General features: G+C 35.8%; 4 non-coding genes across 4 annotated transcripts; all 4 read left to right on the forward strand.

The window, feature by feature from the left end:
- The first annotated feature begins 11570 nt into the window (after positions 1 to 11570).
- LOC149409695 (5S ribosomal RNA) lies at positions 11571 to 11689 on the forward strand. The gene has a single exon (XR_016305163.1). It is a non-coding gene; the product is annotated as a 5S ribosomal RNA (ribosomal RNA).
- Positions 11690 to 12012: 323 nt separating this feature from the next.
- On the forward strand, positions 12013 to 12131 carry LOC149409696 (5S ribosomal RNA). Its single transcript, XR_016305156.1, has one exon. It is a non-coding gene; the product is annotated as a 5S ribosomal RNA (ribosomal RNA).
- A 4947-nt stretch (positions 12132 to 17078) lies between these two features.
- On the forward strand, positions 17079 to 17197 carry LOC149409697 (5S ribosomal RNA). Its single transcript, XR_016305157.1, has one exon. It is a non-coding gene; the product is annotated as a 5S ribosomal RNA (ribosomal RNA).
- A 323-nt stretch (positions 17198 to 17520) lies between these two features.
- LOC149409698 (5S ribosomal RNA) lies at positions 17521 to 17639 on the forward strand. Its single transcript, XR_016305158.1, has one exon. It is a non-coding gene; the product is annotated as a 5S ribosomal RNA (ribosomal RNA).
- The last annotated feature ends 9053 nt before the right edge of the window (positions 17640 to 26692 follow it).

Below are 26692 nucleotides of genomic sequence, written 5' to 3' on the forward strand. Positions count from 1 at the left end.
GGCCTTGTAAGCCGAAACAGCTGTCACAATAATAAAAAACTAAAACACTTGCAGAACTTAATAATAATATTATCAAATTTAATCTAAATTAAATTTATAAAAAAATAAAAAATAATTATAGAATTAAAAAAAAAAAATTTCATTTAATAATGGACATCAATGTAGAACAAACATATTACATGATGGTAAATCCAAAAACACCACGACTACAGATTATGAAACCACAAAAAATTTGCGCGGGACTAATGTTGCCAACGTAAAAACATAGAAACTGCTATCTAACATTTAATATTACAGCGTCATGGCCCCATGTTCAATATTTGAATCAGTATTTTTTGTATGGTATCACTCAATTGCCAGGGCTCCTACCAGGGAGCAACTTGACAAATGTAAATTATCTCTCATAGCGAGGTTGAGGACCGACTGATATTTGGGGCTTATGAAAAAAAGATGAGTGGAGATGGTAGGAAGAATGTTGCAAAAAAGCACTTAAAATGGAAAATACATTGAGAAAGGCGTTTAAAATGAAAAATGCAAAATGGTTTTTAGAAAAGCATTTCCATTTGAAATGGATTTATTTGAAATAAAGCACATCTCTGGTTCATATGTGTGTATAAATTGATGCATGATGCGTAATGGCGTAATCACTCTATGACCAACGGTAAGTTGTGTGTAAAAAAATGGAAATACATTTAATAAGGAACTACAGTGAAAAATGATATGGCTTTAAAAATATACGTTGATTCTGAATAAATAAGTTTTATTATATACTAGTGAACCCCGCAGTGGTTCGCTATTGCTAATGTATCTCTCGGGCGTCACTGACTTCTTTTAGCATTCAAACCACTATCTAAACATTTCTGACACTAATAAGAACAAATTATGAAATTTTCAGCGCTATTAATCGATTACTTTTGAAGTTTTGCGAGCACACACACACGCTGGTTGAATTTTTACACATATATTAAGTTTATTTATAAGTAGAATAGGTATGTAAATCGTCATTTAAAAACAAAAAAGACACCATGACATTAAAACACACGGCATAGTTGATAGTTGATACGGCTTAATCTGCTAACCCTGACACGTTCTGACATCACAACCAGTCTACATGAGTAGTATATCTATGGTCTACAATGTATTTTCTTTCGTAGTATTGTAGGATTTTAAACATCAATAAATTATGTATCAGGTGTGATCATGGATTTATTTTTGCACTTTGGTTCAATACAATAACATTAATGACGAGATGCTTACATTTTACCTAGTGTTCTTCAATGTTAAAAGCAGTAATCTTAAGAATAAATAATCGTCTCAACTACCATATAAAATACAGCGCTGGTTGAAATAAAACCTATATTTTTTGGTTTGATTTTGGGAGACCCGAAAAATTAAAATCTTACTATAATAACTGGATTATTCAGGTTGACACGACTCTTGTTCCCCGGGCAGTTGATCCCCCAGACGGTAAGTTGATCCCTCTTCCAGTTGATACCTCAGACACTTGTCTTAATCCCCCAAAGATTATTTCTGTTGTTTCGTATAATACGGGGGCTCAGAATCACAGCGGTCTAACTAAGAAACTGGTGTTTTGAGTTAAGGTTGATTTCGGTAATCCTATAATCATATTTATAAGTGACACAAAGGTATATCTAGTACATACAGCCTATTAAGAAATGTAGTTGGGAATATCAGCCGACCATGTAGTTGGGCAAATGAGCATTCCAATATAAAACATTAATTACAATTACCTCCTAGATAAAATGTCTCTATTGAAACTATCAGAAAGAAGAAAAAGCACAGATTTAATACTGTTACAAAGAATACTACATTTTAAAATTGACTGTCCCGAATTACTTCAATGTATCAATTTCCATGTTCCCAAAAAATCATGCCGATATTTCTCACCTTTTTACTTCAATAACACCAGGACACTAGCTTACCAAAATTCTCCGATTCCGAGACTTCACAGTCTTTCTGACCTGGGTGATATATTTCAACTAATCAGTATAAATGTTGTATATTCTATCACTTTTATTCTTCTAGATACAAATAGACCTATGTACCCATTTAACTTCTTCTATTTTGTTTTATTGAATCTTTTGAATTCAATTATGTGCGTGAGGATTTTAAGTTCCCTTTTTAACTAGGAATTTTGTTCTGTGTTTTTTTTTTGCATTAAACAACCTTTGCAACCTTTTTTGTCATTATTCTGTGTGTTTTTCATTGTTCATATGTATTTTGTTCTGTGTTTTTTTGCAACCTTTTTGTCATTATCTTTACATATTTCTTGATTGTATTAATTTTGAAGTGTTTACTCTGATACAAATTGCTTGTATTTTTTTTAAAGAAAAGCCCACTAGGGTGCGTAATAAATAAATAAATATTTGCAGGCGTATTGAGTGGAAATCCCCTTCGGTGACAATTGAGTTATGTTATATTTTGGTAGGTGTAGCGTACTTTCCTTAAACCTCCTTTTCTGCTTACTCCTTCGGGATACGGTATTATTGTTAGTAAAAACATGTGTGTAGCAGATTTCTACTCAAGACGCCTGTACTCTAGACAAGTATCCGGGGATCAACTGTCGAGATTTAACTGTCGGGGGTCAAATGTCTGGGGGATTAACAGTTAAGGTGATCAAGTGTCAGGGGGAACAACTGTCCGTGGGATCGAATGCCAGAGGGATGAACTTTCCGGGGAGTCATCCATCCGGGTGCTAAAATTTGAGGAATAAAATGTCAGATGGATCAAATGTGAGGGGGATCAACTGTCAGAGGGATCAAATGTCCGGGAATCAATTTTCAGCGGGTCAACTACCGGGGGATCAAATGTCATAAGGATCAACCGTCCGGGGGTTTAACTGTCTAGGGCAGGGCTTCCCTAACTGTGAGTCGCGACGCCCCGGGGCGCCGCGGGATCATCCCAGGGGCGTCGTGAGGCAATCTTTATAGCGAGAATATCGTTCCATCAGCACTGCAGCGTTGAGGGTTTTATTACCGCTTGCGACATCATACTTGTGTGAGACAGGTTTCTCTGCAGTTGCAGTAATTAAGAATAAGTACAGATCAAAAATAAATTTAGAGGCACAGACGAGAGAACGATTTCGAAACTTCATCCTCGTTTTTAGAAACTATGCTCAGAAAAGCAAGCACATCCTTCTCATTAATACCAAAGAAAAAAATTGCTTTTTATCTTTTTTGTTTGCTTCCATTTTTGTTTTTATGTTGTGTTCTTTATTTTCTAATAAAAAATTTAGATACTATTTGGAGTTTTTCTGACAAATTGTTATTAGGTAACGTACCCATACTACGTGACCCGTTCAGGGGGGGGGGGGGCTTCAAAATACTACGCTTGGTACAAATGAGCGGCGGGGGGCTTAGATTTTTAGTCACCGGGGGGGGGGGGGGGCGTCGCAAAATTATGGCAACTTCCCAAGGGCGTCACAGTTGAAAAAAGTTTGGGAAGCCCTGGTCTAGGGGATAAACTGTCAGGGTGAAGAACTGTCTGAGGGATCAACTGTCAGAGGGGTCAACTGTCAGAGGGGTCAACTGTCAGAGGGATCAACTGTCCGACAGTTTAATTGTCAGGGGGTTCAACTACCAGGGAGATCAACTGTCAGAGGGATCAACTGTCAGAGGGATCAACTGTCAGAGGGGTCAACTGTCAGAGAGATCAACTGTCCGACAGTTTAATTGTCAGGGGGTCAACTTCCCGGGAGATCAACTGTCAGAGGGATCAACTGTCCGGAGGATCTAATATTAAGGAATAACTCTCGAGAGATCAACTGTAACTGAAATATTTTTTAAACCATTTTTAAGGTAGGCACAGCTTCTCAGTCTTTATGGAGTGCACGTCACTGACTTCTACTAAGGACCGTTTATCTTGAATAATAAATACCTTTTAAAAACCGCTTTATCTGGCTTAACGTTGGGAAATCCTAAATACGGACTTTTCTTTCCAACTCTGTTTTTTAACGTTTCGAGTATTATTTTTAATGTCTGAACGTTATGAATAAGTACTATGTTTTGTGGGGTTATGAATAAGTTGAATTGTGATTTTGACGTTATGAATTATGTTGGATTGTGGATTTTGACGTTATGAATTATGTTGAATTGTGATTTTTGACGTTATCAATGATGTTGAATTTGATTTTTGAAGTTATGAATACTATTAAATAGTGATTTTTCGTATTATGAGTTATGTTATACCGTGATTTTTGACGTTATGAATTATGTAGTATTATGATTTTTGACGTTATGAATTATGTTGGACTGTGATTTTTGACGTAATGAATTGTTTTGGACTATGATTTGTGACGTTATGAATATTAATTATGTTGAACTGTGACTTTTGACATTATGAATTATGTTCGACTGTGGTTTGAACCGTTATAAATTATGTTGTACTATGATTATTAAAGTTATGAATAATAGTAGAAATTATAGAAATGTAATCTTAGATGTGGAAACTAACCCACTTCCCGACATCCGATGGAGCTGAAACTCGGCAAATATACTCGATGTCGATGACAATACATTCTATCAACTTTTTTGGCACTATTGCAGACAGAAGCGCGCACACCCGCATTTGGATTGGATGATATTATATATCTTTAAAATTGTGCGGTACAATACACAAAATAAATTTCGGTACTATCCAATTGGGATTTGACACAGGTGTTAGCGGTGTTGTCTTCAGTCCCTGGGGAGGAAGTCTTAATCCTCAGTCAAACCAAAAAAAGTCTGAATTTGACTATTAGCCGGCCCAAGAGATGGCGCAACTTTGTTGAAAATTTAAATACTTTGTTTTTTTCGGGTTGATTTTTAAAAGCAATCACTTACGTCGGTGTTATATATATTTTATATTATTTAACACGTTGACATTTCATATATTCAATAACAATACAATATCTCGTCAACCCCTTAATCCGTATCCACATTAATTAACTTTAACATTGAAACTTGGATTAAATCTTAGATACTTTCAAGTTACTTAGGGCTGGATCCTAAATAACCAAAGTTATTCTTAATTCCAGGTAATTCCAGACATTTTCAGACAATCCCGAGTATTGACTGCCCAAACTTCCAGAGGCTGCATTTCGTTCCAGAAAAGGAGCTCGCGATAATACCGTAGAATAGGGTTGACAAACATCGTTGTCTTAGAAATATCCATGTTTTTATTTTCTTAAATTTTTGAGCCACATCTTCGATGGAGCCCCAAAATGCTTGTTTAAGGCGAAGCTTTATAACTAATTGGTGTACATTATGAATACCAAAAAATATGCTTTAGATAAATTGAAGGTTTTCCTAACGCTTTTGTTTGAGTAGAATACAAATAAAAAAATAAATTACTCAACAAAAAATATAAATTCAAACTATTAAAAAAAATATTTTTTCAATAGAAATGTATGAACGCATAAAGGAAACAACTTAAAAAATACAATATTATAGCTAAGATTATCTGTGACAGTTTCACTTGATTAACTTTATGCTTTCTTATAAAATTATTTACAAAATAAATAAAAAACAGTTTTTTGCTTGCTATCGAACGTTTTTAGACTGTCAAGCGATTTTAATGCCTATTACCTACGATATAAGGTATAACAAGAATATACACATTTTTGGCTTGTAGCTTCCTCTTAATTGATTTTTTATCTACCGGAATTACAATGGAAGATGCTTCGAGGAAATAGCAGCATTGATCTCTTCGGCACAACATTATGTACCCGGTTGACATTGTCACGTGAGAACGGGTAGCTTCTACGATTCGTTCTTGAGTTCAACAGCTGGGCTGTCGAACAATTTGTCGGCCTCTGTATTTCCTCATTCCTCTACACATCTTCACTCTTTCATTTCTTCAAGAAGACCCTTCACACATCATCCCCAAAGATGACATATGAGTAGAATAATTAATGTTAAAAAAATATATTACTTCACAATAGTATGGAATCAGTGGAACTATCGTGTCTCAATAAGGGAGTGTGTTGGGAGACCAACGGGAGTGGAGAAGAGAAGGAGATGGGGAAGAGAAAGGTTGTGAAGTAGGGGGTACCGGGCTTCTCAGATCTGGTAACCAAACACGGCTAAAGCCATACAAAGCAACGTTTTAATTTTGAAAGGTCATCTATCACCTGGGCGTTTCTGAGAATATACATTCTACAACATTTGGACAATATTTAGTTACTTTCATTTTTGCCCAGTTGTACAGTATTTTGACTGAGCGTAACAAAGCCCTGTTTTAACTCGACCATTTTGCATTTATTCTGTATGTACGTTATGTTTCCGGTTCAAGATAATGGCCGTTTTAATGTATTGTCTCCCCAGATACTGCAGCGCTTCCCGTATGTTCACGGAGGGGCGAGTTCCCGGATATGCAGCCCTTATTAGATCCAGGGTGGCAGGAATGAGGGAAAGGATAAGAAGCTCTGGAAATATCCTCACTATGGAAGCCCGCCTCACTCCATCCTCCAGCATTGACGCACACTGGAGAAAAATACTAGCGCCTAATATAGTCACGGCTCCCTAAAGGCTTCATCTTACTATTATTCTATTTATTTTATTATTTTATTCTATTTTATTTTCAATTAATTCTGTTCTGAATGAATGAATGAATGTGTGGGACTGCACTAACCTCCCCACATACCGGAATAAACACTTAAATTATCATTATTATTAATGATTCAGCATTTATATATTTTTTCAAACGTGAAATCGTCGTGTTTATTTTTGCATTCCTATTCGCATTTTTTCAATGTTATGGTACCTACCTACCTAACTGAATAAAGTTTGAAAAATAAATTGTCATTGAGATAGTGACGTTTTTGGACAAATTGTATGATTCCTTGCTAAAAAATTATATAAAGTAATTAAAAGCGATTAAAAAAATCTTAACTTTTAACCTAGTTTTTTTCTTCACTTTTCGTGACTTGATATCGTTTTTAAAAGTTTTGTTGAATTGGGCAGCTCGGTGTAAACCATGTTAACTGACATTTTTGCAAAAATTGTTTTTTTCGTGTAAACTGAGTTTTTAATGTCTTCTTTGTACTGTATCTGACATACTGTTTCAAGTAAAAAATGGTAAGTGATGCAAGATTACGGAAAACCAACACATACCATGTTCTGTGTCATCACAAATAACGGATGAAGTGATTGCAAACATTATGAGTTCTTTTGACAATGATGACAGTTTAGCACATCTCACATTTTCTGCCGAAATCAATAACCAAAACTCTTCAAGAAGACAAGATGTGATCACGATAAGATTTTGATGCATTTCTAACCGGTTATGTGTAAAGCATGCATGTTTTCATTAAACGTGTTTTACACGCTACAATTTTAATTGATTTATGTTTTAATGGTATCTAGATGCACATGTCACTGTTTACCTGAAAATGTTATTATTTCAGGGCATGTCATGTTATCAATCGATTACATCTACTGTGATTCACGAGGATCCAAATGATTAACCGTGGATGCAAAATTATATCGTTTTTTAACTAACATTAAATTCTCTTTCATTATACTACAGTATATTTCGCACTGGTAATTTTTCCTTTTTGTATTTATTAGATTTGGAACATTATAAATATGTTAAATATCATAAAAAGACAAGTGGAGTGCCGCAAGGCTCTCATCTAGGGCCCATTTTGTTCAACTCTATAACAAAATCCCGAAGGAAATTGCTGTGATAGAAAATATTAATAAGTTCAAAAATGAATTAAGAAAATATGTCTATCTCAATTATTAATGTTTCTTTTTTTTGTGACTTTATTGAAATATTTAAAGAAAGATTATGTTTGCCAAACAATGTACATGTTTATATGTTTATAAAACTATTAGCACACACGAAGATGTGAGCTAACTTAAGATTAATAAATGCAAAATTTTGACTTTTTCCAGAAAAAAAACATCACAATTTTTTGGCTATTCAATAAATAAAACAAATTTAGAAAGAGTAAAGGAAATGCGAGATCTTGGCATAATAATGGATGAGAAATTAGACTTTACGGCCCACATTCAACAAACTGTGAATAAGGGTATGAAAACATTAGGTTTTATATTAAGAACAATTAAAAACTTTAAATCTTTACAAATCATAAAACTATTGTACATATCCCTTGTTAGAAGCCTGATAGAACATAACTCCATAGTTTGGTCACCCTTCTACAATGTACATATTCATAATGTTGAAAGAATTCAAAGAAAATTTCTACGCTTCGTCAATTTTAAACTTAACATCCCTTTAGAACACATAAATTACCAGTCATTATTGAATCATTTAAATATTCCGACATTAGAAAACAGAAGAAAAATAAACGACCTAACCTTTTTATTAAAATTATTGAACTCTAAATTCGATTGTTGTGAACTCCTGCATTTAATAAATCTACACATACCTACACGAACAACTAGGCAAATATCAACATTTTACATACATACATCTCATTCCAACTATAGTTTTCACTCTCCAATACAACGTTTACACAGTCTTGGTAACAAATACTTAAATAATATAAATGTATTTGACAATAATTTGAACTTGGCCAACTTTAAACGGAGTATGTGCGAACTATTTTTACATACTTTGTAAACTATTGTTATCAACTAATTTTATACCTTCTTATTAACATTATCGTTGATTTGGAGGATTTTGGCAAATTTTATATTTTTTGTCGCACTTATTTGCACTCTATCATACCTAATTTGTTAAACTCTTATATTTTATGTAACCTATATTTTGCTAAATCTGACATTTTTATATGTAATCTATACTTTTTTTTTTTTTTATTATTTTAATATACATCATATGGGTTACATTAATACATACATATTTTGCAAAATATAATATTAAGGTTCATATATGGTCATGTATACCTTATCAGAAAAGAGGAGCTCTTGTGCCTGATAAGGGAGCCACGATTCTTACTTAGATTCATAATTCATAATGAGATATAATAATAAAAATATAATAATATATATTATAATAATAATATATATATATTTTTATTTTTGTTTAATATAAGTTTTTTTGGAAAAAAAGTTTGATTTTATTTATTTGTTCTTGTTGGTTCGTAATACAGCGCAATTCGGAAGGGAGATTATTGTAGTTTTTTATGGCTTGGTAAATATAATGGTTTTGCATTTGAGTTGTTTTAAAGATTGGCGTAATAAATTGATTTCCATTTCTCATGAGTTTATAAAATTCTTGATATTCTGTGTTATTTTTTTCTTTACACATTTTTATAATGGAAGTTTGCTTAAATATATAAAATGTATAACTAAAAAAATAAAGATGTACATTATTATATGTAAAAGCCCTATGGGCGTTTAAATGAAATAATAAAAAAAAAAAAAAAAAAAAAAAAAATAATAAATAAATAAATTAATAATATTATTTGGATGATTTGTATAGCGCCGTTTTTGTGCAAAATCACCTCAAGGGCGCTGTACAAATATATAATACACTTCTACAATGATGTTTTTACTAACTATATAAGGAGATAATATACAGTACAATACTTACCTGGTAGGTCACTTGAGATTAACACTTAATTAACATTATCTAATTGTTTACTAGCGAAATTTAGATACAGGATTTAGGACATGGACTTTAAGATTTTTTTTTTATTAAAACACAAATAACTTAGTTTACATCACTTTATTTCGATACAAAATCTCAACATGTTTCGTGAACCAAGTTCACATTGTAATGGACCTGTTTGGGGTAAAATAATGTAAAGAATTTTTTTTTTCATAAATTAAAATACGTTCAGAGAATAGGGAGGAACGAACAGACTATGGACATCTTTGGGACATACTAGAAGCTTTATTATAGAAACCTACGTCGGTAATAGGTGTTAACCACGTAATAATTGAAAAGAGGCGTGATGGAGCTCAACGAATCAGATCATTCCCAAAATCAATTAAATAATTTTTCGACAATCACGGAGACTAAGGGCGGTCTGAAGACACGAAACACTCTAGGTTGATTTACTGTTGAGCTAACCTTGGGATCCGGTCTCACGATGCGTGTAAGGGCACTTGGAGAACGACGATAAATTTGCATTCTAAGGTAGAAACGAAGCGATACCCAACCATCGATAACGAAACAGGGGGGTGACGGTTTGGCGAAAGAAGATGGTTTTTTAGAATGTTTTGGTCCAGAAGACATATTACGAGGTGATCCTCATAGAGAGAATTGTTTACGTTCGCTGAAGTCCTGAGTGCTATTTCAAGTGTTGACAATGGACACGAATTTTAACTTAAGATGGGATGTTTGGCCGAAATTGCCTAATTATATTAACACGGGGGAGATGCAAGTGGGGTAATTAAGAAAAGACATAAAAGTTAATGGGTCACGAAGTCTTTGATTAACGATCAAAATTTTACGACCTTTTGCGCGTAAACAAAGTTACGAGGATAATATATTGAAATTCCTAGATGAAGCGAGAAAAGAGTATATGGGTTGGGCTAAAACTAGACGCAAAAAACTGTAAAAACAGGGATGTACTGGACGTAGGTCGCCGAAAAGAAAGGACCGGAAATCGAAAAGAAACCCGAAAAGTAGTTTAGCTCATGATGGAAGGGGCTTCAACGACTCGGGTAGTGGACAGCGTTGGGTTACGAAAGATTACCAGAAGATATGCGGCGGATATCACGAAAAGAGTCAAAACAGGTAGGCGAGATTACAAAAACGTGTCGGATCAAATTTTGGAACGAATGCCTACGTATGTCATCACCGAGGGGAAGGTATATGTGTCCTGGGATCACCCACGGATCGTGTAGACACCAATCAAATGCTAGAAGGCAGCACACAAGGAAGGATACTGTATTGCGCAAGCGCTGGACATAATAGGTGAAAAGCTTCCGTTAGTTGGGATAATTTATCGATTATATTATCGATATCAATAGCGAATTTCTCGGAAAGATTTCGAAAACAACGATATAGAAATGAGCTACACCTAGTCTATAGGCCGGAAATCAACCAATATTACGGACACAACACGTGTACGAAATAAAAATGGGTGTGTCAAGCCTACGCAAGACAGAAGTGAAACTTCTAGTATTCTTCTCTCTCTCTCTTTTCATTTCATTCTCTCTTTTTTTCTGTCTATTGACATATTTATAAGTAGCATGTGATAAAAAAAATTAAAAGTTATAAAAAAAGAAAAAAAAAATTAGTTAAAGCGGGGATCGAACCTCGGTTCTTCACGACCACAGTCGTGCGCTCTGCCTGTAGACAGCGAAGATGAGTTAGGAGAGTGAGTTAAACTAGGTATATAATATTAGCTAGGCTCCTATAGCGAAATGATCCCTTTTTTTCGTCACGGTCATGAGTCGGTTTTACTCCGGTCCTCGAAATTGCATGACGCGCGTAAAGAAGTTTCACTTCAAAAAATTCCTCCAAATTTATGGATATAATTACGATCTTTTTCAAGCGCGTATGTAATGATTATTTTTATCAACGTCGCATACACCTTGCTAATGTTTTCAGTATTATTAGGGCTTTTTTATACTAATTTTCATATATTTATTGGCAGGTAGAGTAGAAATTAATATTTTTTAGCGTTTGCCAACGACCATACCATGTTGAACACACCGGTTCTCGTCCGATCACCGAAGTTAAGCAACATTGGGCGCGGTCAGTACTTGGATGGGTGACCGCTTGGGAACGCCGCGTGCCGTTGGCCCATTTTTTATGGTAATTTCATGTTTTTTTTAATTTTTTTATCGTTACTATAATTAATAATATCATAAAATTCTTTAACTTTTCAAGTATGCTACAGGCCTAAAATATTACTTAGTGGATTGATATTATGGTCAACCATTGAAAAAAAAAATTCCTACAAAGTTATGGATGTAATTACGATCTTTTTCAAGCGCGTATGTAATGATTATTTTTATCAACGTCGCACACACCTTGCTAATGTTTTCAGTATTATTAGGGCTTTTTTATACTAATTTTCATATATTTATTTGCAGGTAGAATAGAAATTAATATTGTTTAGCGTTTGCCAACGACCATACCATGTTGAACACACCGGTTCTCGTCCGATCACCGAAGTTAAGCAACATTGGGCGCGGTCAGTACTTGGATGGGTGACCGCTTGGGAACACCGCGTGCCGTTGGCCCATTTTTTATGGTAATTTTATGTTTTTTTTTATTTTTTTATCGTTAACATCATAAAAAATTTTATATCATTCTTTAACTTTTCAATTATTCTACAGGCCTAAAATATTACTTAGTGGATTGATATTATCGTCAACCATTGAAAAAAAAAAAGGCGTTAAAAACAAAAAAATAATTTGCCATAGCCGAGAATCGAACTCGGATCAACTGCTTGGAAAGCAACTATGCTGACCATTACACCACCAACGCCAGTTGTCGAGATGAGCTAAGAAGCATTTATATTTTACTTCAAAACTTTGACTAGATCAAATGAACTTTAATCGGTCCCGCATTTTCGTTTCGGTCATGAGTTGGTTTTACTCCGGTCCACGAAATTGCATGACGCGCGTAAAGAAGTTTCACTTCAAAAAAATAATCAAATAATTTTACGCAATAATCTACATCGCCGTATATCATTAACGGGAGGGCGCCCAAAAGTCAGGTCACCGAGTGCACGCCTGTACCCGTCTCGGCAGAGGGTAGGTGTTTACCTCAACTCGGAAGGCGAGAACAAAAAAAAATCTGAAACGGGATTATGCAATTCTAAACTTAACGGGGAGTGAAACCTCGAATTCATAAAGACGAAAGTCGCACAAATTTTAAGTCGATTTATTCGAAAGAAAACATTATTAAATAGCGTTGTTTGGAGGAAATCGGGGCTTTTTTCGTTTTAACTTGGTTGGAGTCGGTCTTCGAGATCCTTACGTCGTGACATCTTTTGTGTGCCATTTTAAACTAAACTTATAGAGTTTTAAATGTAGTGAAGTTGTGAGTTTAGAAAATCAAGGTATTTTCATGAAGTTAGAGTGCTTTTAATATTAATTGAAATAATTGGAGTGTTTTAAAATTTAATTAGATTCAACCAAAGAAAAAGGGGTGACTCATAATTAGACAATACCAAATTCACGGGTTGGAGTCTCTTGGTTTGGACTAATATAGAACGATGAAACTCAACTGCAGTAATGTTTAATAATAACGCGTGTGCCATTAGAGGAGAAAAAAATAGAGAACCATAATAACTATTAAATGACCTGACGAAAACGGCTAAGACAAAGTTCTAAAAATTTTGTGAAATTGAAGAGACAGCGTACATTAATCAAAAAATAATAATAAAAATCGTGTAGAAACGCGGCGAATGAATTTACTCGGAGAGAAGAATTTAATAAGAGCTAAATACCTCATTCGTAAATCACATGTGGACCTTCTGGTCAAAATTAATAATAATTAATTTCCAATATATAAAACGTAGAGTAAATTGCTCACTTGAATTGGGGGTATAGACAGTGTTTTCCTTGCGAACACGGGAAGGATTTTAACGGTTTACACGATATAAGAATTTAGTGAAAAAATCGAAGTGAACGTGGCAAATAATATATGAAAGGTTCTAGGGAGGGGGAGGGAGTTTGGGTAGATCTCGGCAAATACTTACTTAGATACTCTAAAATAGTCGTTAGGGGGAGATATCTAGATTAGGTACAGTGGAGGCCAACAGATACCGATGCATGTCAACTATCAATTTACGGTTAGGGAGGAAGAGATATTCTATTGAAAGAAATGATCCGCTTAAACAGTCCGAAATCTAGTATTCGGTAAATTGTGTGCTATCTACGGGGCGGCGTATGAAAATAGAAATTTTAGCTAGAAAAATTAGATACAATATGGTTATAGTTCCTACTGGCGAGTAGACGGGTGACATAGATAATCGATTTCGAATTTAATACGAACCCTTAACGGCTTAGGGGCTTCTACATCCTACCTACAGCCCCTGGACGTGGATTAATGTACATGTCGTCGATATCCCGACTGGACTGGTAATATAACGATTTTGGGTGAGTGATCTTGCATGAATATATATTTCCAGAACGTTAAAATTGCGACGAAGATGGGGCTGCAACTGATAAAATAGTATCACATTTAGAACTGTTTGCTTGCTTCTAACAGCTGTGCTTAGCACGAGGCCAATGACCTACTTATTTGTAAGTAGTTAGTGGCGACACACGACCCAAAAGGAAGAAAAGGGACCCCATAAATCACTCGACGTCCGTGCCTGACGACAAAAGTCGTACACTCTACCGAGTTGGCGGCCGCGCAGAGGCACCTCAAATCAACATGGAAGCGACTAGCTGCAACCAACTCATGCTCAAAACAAATAAAAAAATAAAATTAATAATATTTGTATAACCTTATATGTTCACTAACAAATTCCTAAGTACCTTTGGCCTCGGCTTAGAACTCACCGTTGGAGTATGTTGTCCGTAAGCTGTCTTGGGAAAGCACACAACTTCCTCGGCTCAGAAGATTTTCTACTTTCCTCATCACGCGATTTCGGGGCGTCAACGTTGTATGGAGAATCACGAAGAGTTCGGAAGGTCATCCCTTTTTGCGGGACCGGGTCGGATGAGAGGACACGAGAGGCAGTATGAAAATTAATGTCAAGTTGGAATGTTTGGGCCTTGGTTCGCTGCGAAGGCGTTTAATTGAACGGGCTCCAAGTCTTTCAAAATCGCGTGGAGGGGACGTCGGCGTGATGAACGAGGGTTCAAAATCGGAGGACGAACACATACTCGACTGGAAAACCCTCGAGATCCTTTGCAGCAACCTTCGTGAGGTGGATAGTAGGCCTGGCGGCTAGTGGACGTTGAAAGCCTCACCAGAACAAACCTATTTGAAACATGCACGCGTTTAGCATCATGATAAGGGACGCAATGAAAAATTCCCCTTTTACAGTCAGTAAAGTAGTCCGTTGGAGGAAGCGGGGCGGGGTGACTTGGGATATTCCAACAGGTGCATTACCTCTCCCTATGACGTGAGCGGTCCGGAGGTGTCAAGGCGACTATAAGAAGAAGTTAGACCAGACCTCGGGGAAAGCCAGACACGTATTGGTTCTTGGGGTTTTGCATTTGGAAGAATAGCGACCATTTCATTTGGGGCAGTGAGGTGCCGACCCAGTTTGCAAAAAAAAACCTTTTTTTCTCGTCATTTAATCCGTTCCCATCTCCTTTTCTCTCGTTTCCACTTCCATCCGCAACACCCAAAGTTTACTAACCACAGCTAAATCCATTTATCTAGTTTCAGTACATCGTTACAGAGGTCGACGAGAGAGTCCCAGTACTTATGCGGAAACAACACACTATTCAACGAAGGGTTTAATAGCCCGTACACAAGAGGGGGGGGGGGTACGGTTCTATGTCACAATCTAGAATTTATAAACACGGGGACATTAGGTAAGGGCGGGGATACAAGGAAATTGTAAAGATATGATATAAGCTGTTAGGTCGATTAGTAATAGGGTCCAGTATTCGAAAGTTAGGTGAGACACGTACTCGTTCCTTGTAGAACTCGCTGAGGGTCGATGGACGTTTTCCCCACGCTTTGGCTAAAAAGAACCGGGAGTTACCACAGAAAGGAGACATTAAATACCTACCACCCCATAGCGGGGGGGCTTCGAATTAACAAATCACACAACGTGAAGTTAAGGGATTTATTGTAGATCAACCCCAAAGCGTACCTTATTTTACTGTGTGCGATACCACAGGGGCGGGGAATATTCAGAGTTAGCTAGGCCCAGCACGATATCGTTTTGCAAAAGCGAAACTGAACGCTGGAGAGAAGGAGGTATAAAAACCTCATTCAAGCGAGTTAGGACAATTAGGAGGTCGAGTCAACACAACATCATCAGGAGCACAAGTATACTAAAGTTATAATTAAAATTAGGTCCAGAAAGAAGAGGTAGAAGGAGCGGGGAGGGGTAAGAGTGGGGGAGGGTTATTCAAAGTAGGAATTAAAATGTCATTAGACAGGAAAAACTGGGCAATTGGGAAAATATTTAAAATGGGGTTTAAAAAAATTTTTTGTTTATTAATAATATCTGCTTTCATATTCACGTGTTTTCTTATTTCTAAGATTATTGATTTGAGATACCTTGTAACCAGAATGTAGTATTTTAAAACCTGAATTAATATCGAAAGTATGGTCGTTATTTAATAAATGATCCGCAAATTCTGATTCACAGTTTCCCTTTAAAGCCCTAAGATGTTCTTTAATTCTGATCTCAAAGTTTCTATTAGTTTTTCCTATATAAAAGGTATATACAAGGTATATACCTTTATAAACCCCATTTTAAATATTTTCCCAATTGCCCGGTCTTTCCTGTCTAATGACATTTTAATTCCGACTTTGAATAACCCTCCCCCACTCTTACCCCTCCCCGCTCCTTCTACCTCTTCTTTCTAGACCTAATCTTAATTATAACTTTAGTATACTTGTGCTCCTGATGATGTGAACTTGGTTCACGAAACATGTTGAGATTTTGTATCGAAATAAAGTGATGTAAACTAAGTTATTTGTGTTTTAATAAAAATGGGTGTGTCAAGCCTACGCAAGACAGAAGTGAAACTTCTAGTATTCTTCTCTCTCTCTCTTTTCATTTCATTCTCTCTTTTTTTCTGTCTATTGACATATTTATAAGTAGCATGTGATAAAAAAAATTAAAAGTTATAAAAAAAGAAAAAAAAAATTAGTTAAAGCGGGGATCGAACCTCGGTTCTTCACGACCACAGTCGTGCGCTCTGCCTGTAGACAGCGAAGATGAGTTAGGAGAGTGAGTTAAACTAGGTATATAATATTAGCTAGGCTCCTATAGCGAAATGATCCCTTTTTTTCGTCACGGTCATGAGTCGGTTTTACTCCGGTCCTCGAAATTGCATGACGCGCGTAAAGAAGTTTCACTTCAAAAAATTCCTCCAAATTTATGGATATAATTACGATCTTTTTCAAGCGCGTATGTAATGATTATTTTTATCAACGTCGCATACACCTTGCTAATGTTTTCAGTATTATTAGGGCTTTTTTATACTAATTTTCATATATTTATTGGCAGGTAGAGTAGAAATTAATATTTTTTAGCGTTTGCCAACGACCATACCATGTTGAACACACCGGTTCTCGTCCGATCACCGAAGTTAAGCAACATTGGGCGCGGTCAGTACTTGGATGGGTGACCGCTTGGGAACACCGCGTGCCGTTGGCCCATTTTTTATGGTAATTTCATGTTTTTTTTTATTTTTTTATCGTTACTATAATTAATAATATCATAAAATTCTTTAACTTTTCAAGTATGCTACAGGCCTAAAATATTACTTAGTGGATTGATATTATGGTCAACCATTGAAAAAAAAAATTCCTACAAAGTTATGGATGTAATTACGATCTTTTTCAAGCGCGTATGTAATGATTATTTTTATCAACGTCGCACACACCTTGCTAATGTTTTCAGTATTATTAGGGCTTTTTTATACTAATTTTCATATATTTATTTGCAGGTAGAATAGAAATTAATATTGTTTAGCGTTTGCCAACGACCATACCATGTTGAACACACCGGTTCTCGTCCGATCACCGAAGTTAAGCAACATTGGGCGCGGTCAGTACTTGGATGGGTGACCGCTTGGGAACACCGCGTGCCGTTGGCCCATTTTTTATGGTAATTTTATGTTTTTTTTTATTTTTTTATCGTTAACATCATAAAAAATTTTATATCATTCTTTAACTTTTCAATTATTCTACAGGCCTAAAATATTACTTAGTGGATTGATATTATCGTCAACCATTGAAAAAAAAAAAGGCGTTAAAAACAAAAAAATAATTTGCCATAGCCGAGAATCGAACTCGGATCAACTGCTTGGAAAGCAACTATGCTGACCATTACACCACCAACGCCAGTTGTCGAGATGAGCTAAGAAGCATTTATATTTTACTTCAAAACTTTGACTAGATCAAATGAACTTTAATCGGTCCCGCATTTTCGTTTCGGTCATGAGTTGGTTTTACTCCGGTCCACGAAATTGCATGACGCGCGTAAAGAAGTTTCACTTCAAAAACCAAAAAGAAAAAAATGCAATTCCTCAAATAACCAAAATTTTGAACGAAAGTTTGCAATTGCAAAAAGATAACAAGGATAAGGATGAAAAGGGAAATCGTGCATTTCTTATGTCGTTTGTACCCATTATGAATTCGATGACACCAGATTTGGCTATGGAAACCAGATATCAAATCACCAGTTTATTCAGAAATATACAAAGAAAGCAAACAACCTACGCAAATAATGAAAATACAAATCCCGATATTCCCAGCAACTTGTCTGAATTTATTTACCGCAGAAACCAGGATGGGAGCTCAGGCTCAAGAACATATGCTGAAGCATTTTCTCCAATAAGCAGAGTAGCATCGCCACAAAATGAGACTGCTTCTGACACATCACAAGAAAATGATGATTATTATAATATTATATCTTACCTACCTCTTCAATAAATTACTCTGGTCTACTTTTTATTAATAATTTTTTTTAAATAAAATAATAAATAATATTATGTGATTTTATTTACCTGAGTGTGATAGCCAAGCGTTCTGCAGGTTTGATGGATCGTCGCATGTTTGTATCTTGTTTGTTAATACTATGGCTCACAATTGATAGAAGTTCATCAAACGAGTTCACAGACATTCTGTAGTATGTGAAGAACTTTTGAGGATTATCTCGGTGTACACTAAACATTATATGAAATATTCCGGAATTTAAACGATTACTTAATATTGGTGCCACCCAAACACTTCGTCGTTTTTTTTTTTAATAACTCTATTAAAATAAGCGCTGCGAGAGCAGTGATCATTGGCGGATCCATTTTGAAGAATGAACCAAATAATGTCCGCGGTCGCTTTCTCGAGCGGTTTCCCGCGGCGGGAGAACCGCTCGTGTAGCCTGGGCCCGTCTGTAGCGGTTTACAAGCGGTTCTCCCGCGGCGGGAGAACCGCTCGTGTAGCCTGGGCCTAAATGTTGAACGTCATTATTACCCTGGAAGTTTTTCAAAAACAAGTTGGGGGAATAGAAAAATTCGCGGCTTCAAATGTGCAATGTTTTGCTTGAATATATTAATTCTGATGAGAAAAGGAACGTAGACTCTATTTATATACCTCAATTAACAATTTTAAGAAATATAAAAATACAAATATCAAATAAGTAATTTCTCAGTCTATTATATTTGTGCTAGGTCTATTGTGTCATTTACGGAACTCCTAAATGTTGACTTGAGGTAAATGGGGGTCCGCTCGTATGTACCCTATTTGAATCTCGTGGACCCCCAAATTTTTTTCTCGCTGACATAGACCCCCAGCATGCCGATATCGACCCCTGGGGGTCCATATAGACTACTTTGGGAACCTCTGGTTTAAACCTTTGATCAGTCTTAAAGAAAAACAACAAAATCGTGTTTGAGATACCCCAAGCTTAATTCATTCAATTTCAATTTGGGAGGCGGGTTTGTGTACCGCCGTCCTTTGAACCATTTACTGGATAACCAGCACCTCTACCATGAGTCACCCCAAGTGACGAAGAGTCGGATCGGGAGAGGCTGGTTTGTGGAGATTCTTTAACCTCTCGCCTACCCAGCGCCTTGCGTCACAGCGGGAAGGATAGATCATTCGTTTGTCTGATCAAGGATTCCATTGATATACCTTTCTCGTACCTAGATCTTCCTCTCTTTCATTTCCATAAAAAGATACTCCACACAGCACTAACCGTTATATCTTCTTCTTTCAGATTGCGAGCTATAATTCCAGCGAAACTGGCAAACAGCTGTCCGGCAGTAATCCCAAGAGCGATTCTGACCATACAAGGATTTCTCCAAAAAACATCCAGAATTTAACCAGTGGAATTCCAGCTAATCAGGTAAACATAAAACAAACATAAACGTTAAACAAACATAAGATAGATTCCCCTATCTTAACAAACGGATTGCAATCTTTACAGCACAGGTATCAGGTTAGAATGCTGACCTTGTTCCACCGGTCAATGGAAAATGCTCCGAGGAACTACAAATTGATCTCTTCCTATTAATATTTATTACTTTACGTCATTTGATTATTTATTATCCCTTTTTTGTTTTTTTGAATTTATGAATGCCAAAAAATATGATTTAGATAAATTGAAGGTTTTCCTATCGTTTCGCTTGAGTAAAATACAAATAAAAAATAAATTACTCAATAAAAAATATAAATGTAAGCTACTAAAAAATATTTTTTTTCAATATAAATGTATTAACGCGTAAAGGAAACAAGTAAAAAAATACAGTATTAAAGCTAAAGATTATCTGTGACAGTTTCACTTGATTAACTTTTTTGCTTTTTTATAAAACTATTTACAAAATAAATAAAAACAAGTTTTGTGCTTGAAATCGAACGATTTTAGACTCCGTTTGTCAAGCGATTTTAGTGTCTATTACCTACAATATAAGGTATACCAAGAATATACACATTTTAGGCTTGTAGTTTCCTCTTAACTTGTCATAAGTACCGAGTAGGTACAAAGACAATGCATCATCGACTTCTGAAATCGTTACCACTGGATAATGAAGCCGATATACTAAAATACCCTTTTTGCAAACATATGTCCAGGGAGTTAAAAGGTCTACTAGAACAAGATCATTCCTTTGTCCCAAATACAGCCCGCGGCCCAATTTTACATCAAATGGATCAGCGCATCCTTGGATTAGTGACTAACTGTAATGAACGTATGTGTAAAGGTATTTATTTATTTATTTAAACGCCATATAATGGCTTTTAAAATACAGTAATAATCGAATTACAAGCGTACAGTGGTAAACAGGATAATAATAGCAATAAATTAAAGAACAATTAATGTGTACACAAAAACACTATTGCAAGTGACGCAGTTACATATTGATATAAGTGCAGTAAGACAATGCATAATTCAAAAGAAATATATACCAGTGTAACAATAGTTGAACTAATTTATACTAGGCTTGTATAAGACCTGTCACAAGTGGAAGTACGAGGTGATTATGATAATAGTCAGTAGTGAGTTTATTGTTACTCACAAAGTTAATAGTACCTACTTGGAATAGCTGAGTAGGCATCAACATTAACAATTCAGGGCTGTCAGCGATTCAATGATATTTATGAAAAAGAAATAATAATTTTTAATAAAATAATACATATGCTAGCCAACACTATTAGATATCTGAAGTAAATAGTTAAGATGTGAAATATACATGTGTGGAGTCAATGTAAAAAAATCCTCTTCCCAATCGCTCCAGAAATATTTCAATATCACTCCTTCTTCTTCTGGTGCCCTCTCCTATCTGAGGTTGGCTATCATCGGGGCCGTCTTCCCTGCAAGCTGTAGCTCGGAACAACTCTGCGGAACTGAACTCTTACCAGTCACATAGCTTACTAAGCCACGAAGTTTGGCATCTTATCTGCTTCGTATTCCATCAATCAATTCCTCTCTCACTCTAAAATTTTTAAATTACTAAATCTCCTCACGTGTCCTAAAGACGCACCTAAAATGATGTTCTTTGTTACGGTTTGCATACTTTGACACACAGTCTAGTCCCTTTAAGTGAAACTTTAGTATATAAAAATACATTAAAAAATATGTAGTAATAAATTACAATAATTTTTCAGCTCGATAAACAGTTTGCAAGTATTACAAAGTAATTTTTTTATCCCTTAAATCCGGCTTATACTATAACTAACAGATAAACCTTTTTCAGATTGCGATGAATTCAAACGGCGAATTGGACCTTAAACTCCTTTCTCCGGAAAATCTGGAGAATTTGGCAAACATGAGTGAAGCTGACCAGGTAAAGATCGCAAGACAGGCCGATCGTTCCAGGAATTTTGGAGCCATCTGCAGTATTTTCAGATCCCAGAGTAAAATAGCCATTCCAGTCGCTTTAAGAGCTAAGTGGTTCTTCGAAGGAGCCATGTTTAGCAAACCAGGCGCGATTGACGAATTTTTAAACCAAGTTCTCAAGGCTGCGAACCATGGCACCGTTTGCAGAATCATCGCTCTTTATGCCAAATACCTTCAAAATGAAAGATTTGCAGAAGAACTATTCACCAAAACTCTACCAGTGTACAAGATGAATGTGGTCGTCAAATTGCTGCCCGCCTGTGGGGTCGAGTTCCTCTGGTGTCAGATAAAGAAGAACAAAGTCATCTTACCTTGTCGACAGCTCATTTCAATGTACAAGAAATTCCCGAAAGACGCCTTGAGTTACGTGTTGATTCTTTTTGAAACCGGACTTATAAAAGACAGCAAGCAAAGCTACAATAAGCTGTTTCAACTCCTGCCTCAACAGCATCCAAAGATGTTTATAGAGATCTTTGACCAGCATGAAGAAAAGATTAAAGTTAAATATGGAGAGAGAACAACTCTATCTATCCTCAAAGTGGGCATTGAGAAGGTTCGCCAGAAGTCTTCCGCTTATCTCAAAATTTTGCACATTCCAACTCTGAGGCGTTACTTGAAGGAAAGCGCGTTTGAATCACTAGTTTTGGACTCCATGCCCGCAGAAAAAGATAAATTCGATTTCAACGCATTCCGTTCAACAGTGTTGAAAGCTTATAAACATTCCCGCAAAACTGAATTTCTGATGAAGGTGTATGCTGCAAAATACAACGGTGCCTCTATCTTGGAGATATCTGACTTCTCCGAAATGGAAATGATAAAACATTTACCTGTGGAAGTCCGGAACAACTGGGCCCTTGGTAAAATTGGCACGTTTGAAAAATCTGTAGTTACAGAAGAAGTGAGCTACCTGAAGTTTGTCTCTCCGAATAAATCCATTCCCAAACTTAAGGATCTCACTAAATCCACATCTGACCCGGAGCACAAGATCACTTTGCTTGAAATAATGATAGATTGCTGTCAAGTCAATAACGACAGAGATTATTTGCTAACCGTGATGTCTTTCCAGGTTTCCGCGCATAGGAACGAACCAGAAAACCTCCATTACAGGTTCCTGTGTCGTTTAAAATCCGCATTTCAGCTCCATACTCTCACAGCACAGCACTGGCTAATAATAAATAAGCTATTAGATCTTCCTTGCATTGAAAAAGATCAAGAAAGTCGATTGAAACTCATGAATTGTATCCTCGAACATAATCTCCGTTTTTGCCTTGACAACAATCAACCCATAGACCAAATCATCGACAAGTTAATGAAGTACAATATTGGCAATATCAACTATTTGGTCGGAGTTCCCAAGCACGAGTTTGTAGTCCTCGAAGCGTTTTTTGCAAAATATAGAGCTCTGATTGAAGAGAATATTTCTGATTTAAAGGCAATCACCGACAAGATAAATGTACTGATAGTTTCATACAAGAAAAGAAGTGACAGTGCAAAACGTTCAGTGACAGAATGTACGTGGTTAATGGACGTCTTGAATCAAATTATAAAGCAAAACAATTTAAACGATCTGAAACCCATTTTGACCCTTCTGAGAGATGATGCAAAAGCCAGTATTATGTTCGCAGATAGCATTTTCCAACTCGACCCTTCAGAAAAGAACTGTCTTTACTATCTAAAACACGATGATGAAGTCATAAAACGAAATGCTTCCCATTTGAGTACAACATCTACAAGCTCTTGGAAATTTGTTCTAAGAGTGGAACAATGTACGCAAAAGAATAAAGAGCTAAAAGAAGTAATATTTTTATACGAAGAAGAAAACAAACAAAAACGGCGCAAAGTTCCAAGTAACTGGTTACCGAAAACAAAGGAGACGAATATTAATATCAACCCTAATATCAATTTAAACATAAATATGGATTATGTTAATGTTGGAAATAATGTCAAGCCTATATTAGACAATGAAGCAAAAGATGGGGAAAAAAAAGGAGCAAAAAGCGAAAAAAATGAGGCAAAAGACGATGCAAAAGGCGGAACAAAAGAGGGAGCAAAAGATGAAGAAGAAAATGGGGCAAAAGACGATGCAAAAGATGGAGAAAAAGAGGGAGCAAAAGATGAAGAAAAAAATGGGGCAAAAGACGATGCAAAAGGCGGAACAAAAGAGGGAGCAACAGATGAAGAAGAAAATGGGGCAAAAGACGACGCAAAAGATGGAGAAAAAGAGGAAGCAAAAGATGAAGAAAAAAATGAGGCAAAAGACGATGCAAAATACGGACCTAAGGAGGGAGCAAAAGATGAAGAAAAAAATGGGGCAAAAGACGATGCAAAAGACGGTCCAAAAGAGGGAGAAAAAGATGAAGGAAAAAATGAGGCGAAAGGCGGACTTTCTGGGGGAAAAGGTAGCGAACCGAAAGTAATTCGTTTGGAAGAAGATGGTGAAGGAGAGGGGGATGTGGAAGGTGAAATTTCCCTGCAAGATGAAGGAAGACTCAACGGAGATGTTGAAGATCCTAGACGAACTAGAGAAGATGTTGGAGATACAGAAAAACCTAAAGGGGATGACGTAGATGGAAAACCCACACTAGATGATGCTGTAAAGAATAGTGAAGAAGATAGTCCAGAAAAATCAGATGGAAAAGGAAATGATGCCGCTATGCTTAACATTTTTACAGATGAAGATGAAGAAGGAGAAGGAGAAGAAGAAGAAGTGCATTACAGGAAAACAGAAAGTCTAAGAATACAAACGGAAGATGGAGAAATTACCTCTATTAATTATGGAAAAAAGGAAAGAGTAAGCATTGAGCGCAGAAAAAGCACACAACTGAATAGTTCTGTAATAGAAGATGGCACCAGTGGACAAGTTAAAAGGGTAGAAGATAAAGAAGTAGAATGCAAGGGAAGTCCTTGGGAAAGATTCGAAGAAGTCGAGAAAAAAGTACGACAAAGAGAAATCAAACCAAAAAGCGTCCAACTAAATGAATCAGAAGACGATATTAGTGGACAAATTGAAACGGTGGAATATCCCGTGGTAGAATTACGAGAAAGTGAAATACAATCAAAAAGCGTGCCACAAAATGTTGATGAAATAGAAGAAGGCACGAGTAAACAAGTTGAAACGGTTGGAGACAACGGTGCTTGGGAGAGATTCGAAGAACTCGAGAGAACAGTACGAACAAAAAAAAGTGTGTCACAAAGTTTTGTTGAAGTAAAAGAACCCGAAATTAGTGGACAAGAAATATATAAAGGAAAAGACAGTGATTGTGATAGCAGTGGGGAAGAAGAAGAATGTGAAGAAGAAGAAGAAGAAGTAGTAGAAATCGAAAATTGTGAAGAAGGAGAAGAAGAAGAAGGAGAAGAAGGAGAAGAAGGGGAAGAAGGGGAAGAAGGAGAAGAAGGAGGAGAAGAAGAAGAAGGAGAAGATGGAGAAGAAGGAGAAGAAGAAGGAGGAAAAGGAGGAGAACGAGAAGAAGATGAAGAAGGAGAAGAAGGAGAAGTAGAAGAAGAAGAAGAAGAAGAAGAAGAAGAAGAAGAAGAAGAAGAAGAAGAAGAAGAAGAAGAAGAAGAAGAAGAAGAAGGAGAAGAAGAATATAGTGAAAGAGACGGAGAAGATTATTGTGATGAATAGGGAGAATAATATTATGAAAAATAGGAAGAAGAATAATGTGAAGAATAGGGAGAAGAATATTGTGAGAAGGAGACGGAGAAGAAAATTATAAAAAATAGTGAAAGGATATTGTGAAGGAGAAGAATATTGTAAAAAATAGTGAAAGGATATTGTGAAAGAGACGGAGAAGAATATTGTAAAAAATAGTGAAAGGATATTGTGAAAGAGACGGAGAAGAATATTGAAAAAAATCTTGAATGGATATTGTGAAAGAGACGGAGAAGAATATTGTAAAAAATAGTAAAAGGATATTGTGAAAGAGACGGAGAAGAATATTATAAAAAAATAGTGAAAGGATATTGTGAAAGAGACGGAGAAGAATATTGTAAAAAATAGTGAAAGGATATTGTGAAAGAGACGGAGAAGAATATTGTAAAAAATAGTGAAAGGATATTGTAAAAGAGACGGAGAAGAATATTGAAAAAAATCTTGAATGGATATTGTGAAAGAGACGGAGAAGAATATTGTAAAAAATAGTAAAAGGATATTGTGAAAGAGACGGAGAAGAATATTGTAAAAAATAGTGAAAGGATATTGTGAAAGAGGCGGAGAAGAATATCGTAAAAAATGGTAAAAGGATACTTTGAAAGAAACAGAGAAGAATATTTTAAAGAATAGTGAGAAGATTATTATAAAGAATAGTGAAAGGATGTTGTGAAAGAGACGGAGAAGAATATTGTAAAGAATATTTTGGTAATTTTTCAAAGACCATTTTATGTTTAAACTTTTTTATTGTTTATCGCTTTGCAAGTACATTTATCACATGGATGGGCGGGTTTAAGGTAATAATGAAAAAAATTACTTACCTATTGAAAAAAATTCTAAAATATTATACCAAGCTGCAACTGTACCTTTTTGGTAAGTTTGTTAATTTTAGAAGTATTGTTGTTTTTAGTTTTAATTATTTAACTCGTCGTTCCTATTATTCGATGGAAGTATTAATTTTAAAATTGATATACTCAAAGAATTTATGCTTAGCTTAGTTTTTACTATTATTGAGTTATGTTAGCATAGCCTTCTTGTAACTGTATTCCATGCAGTTGAACACATCTACAATTTCTGCGAAATTATTATCAACTGCATGCATGTAGGTACAAGCAAGAATCTAAATTACTTATTCCTGATATTGTTGTTGGTATGTTGAAGGTGAT

Source organism: Hesperophylax consimilis, chromosome 30 (assembly GCF_061612785.1).
Source record: "Hesperophylax consimilis isolate HC1 chromosome 30, BYU_Hcon_1.0, whole genome shotgun sequence".
NCBI lineage: Eukaryota > Metazoa > Arthropoda > Insecta > Trichoptera > Limnephilidae > Hesperophylax > Hesperophylax consimilis.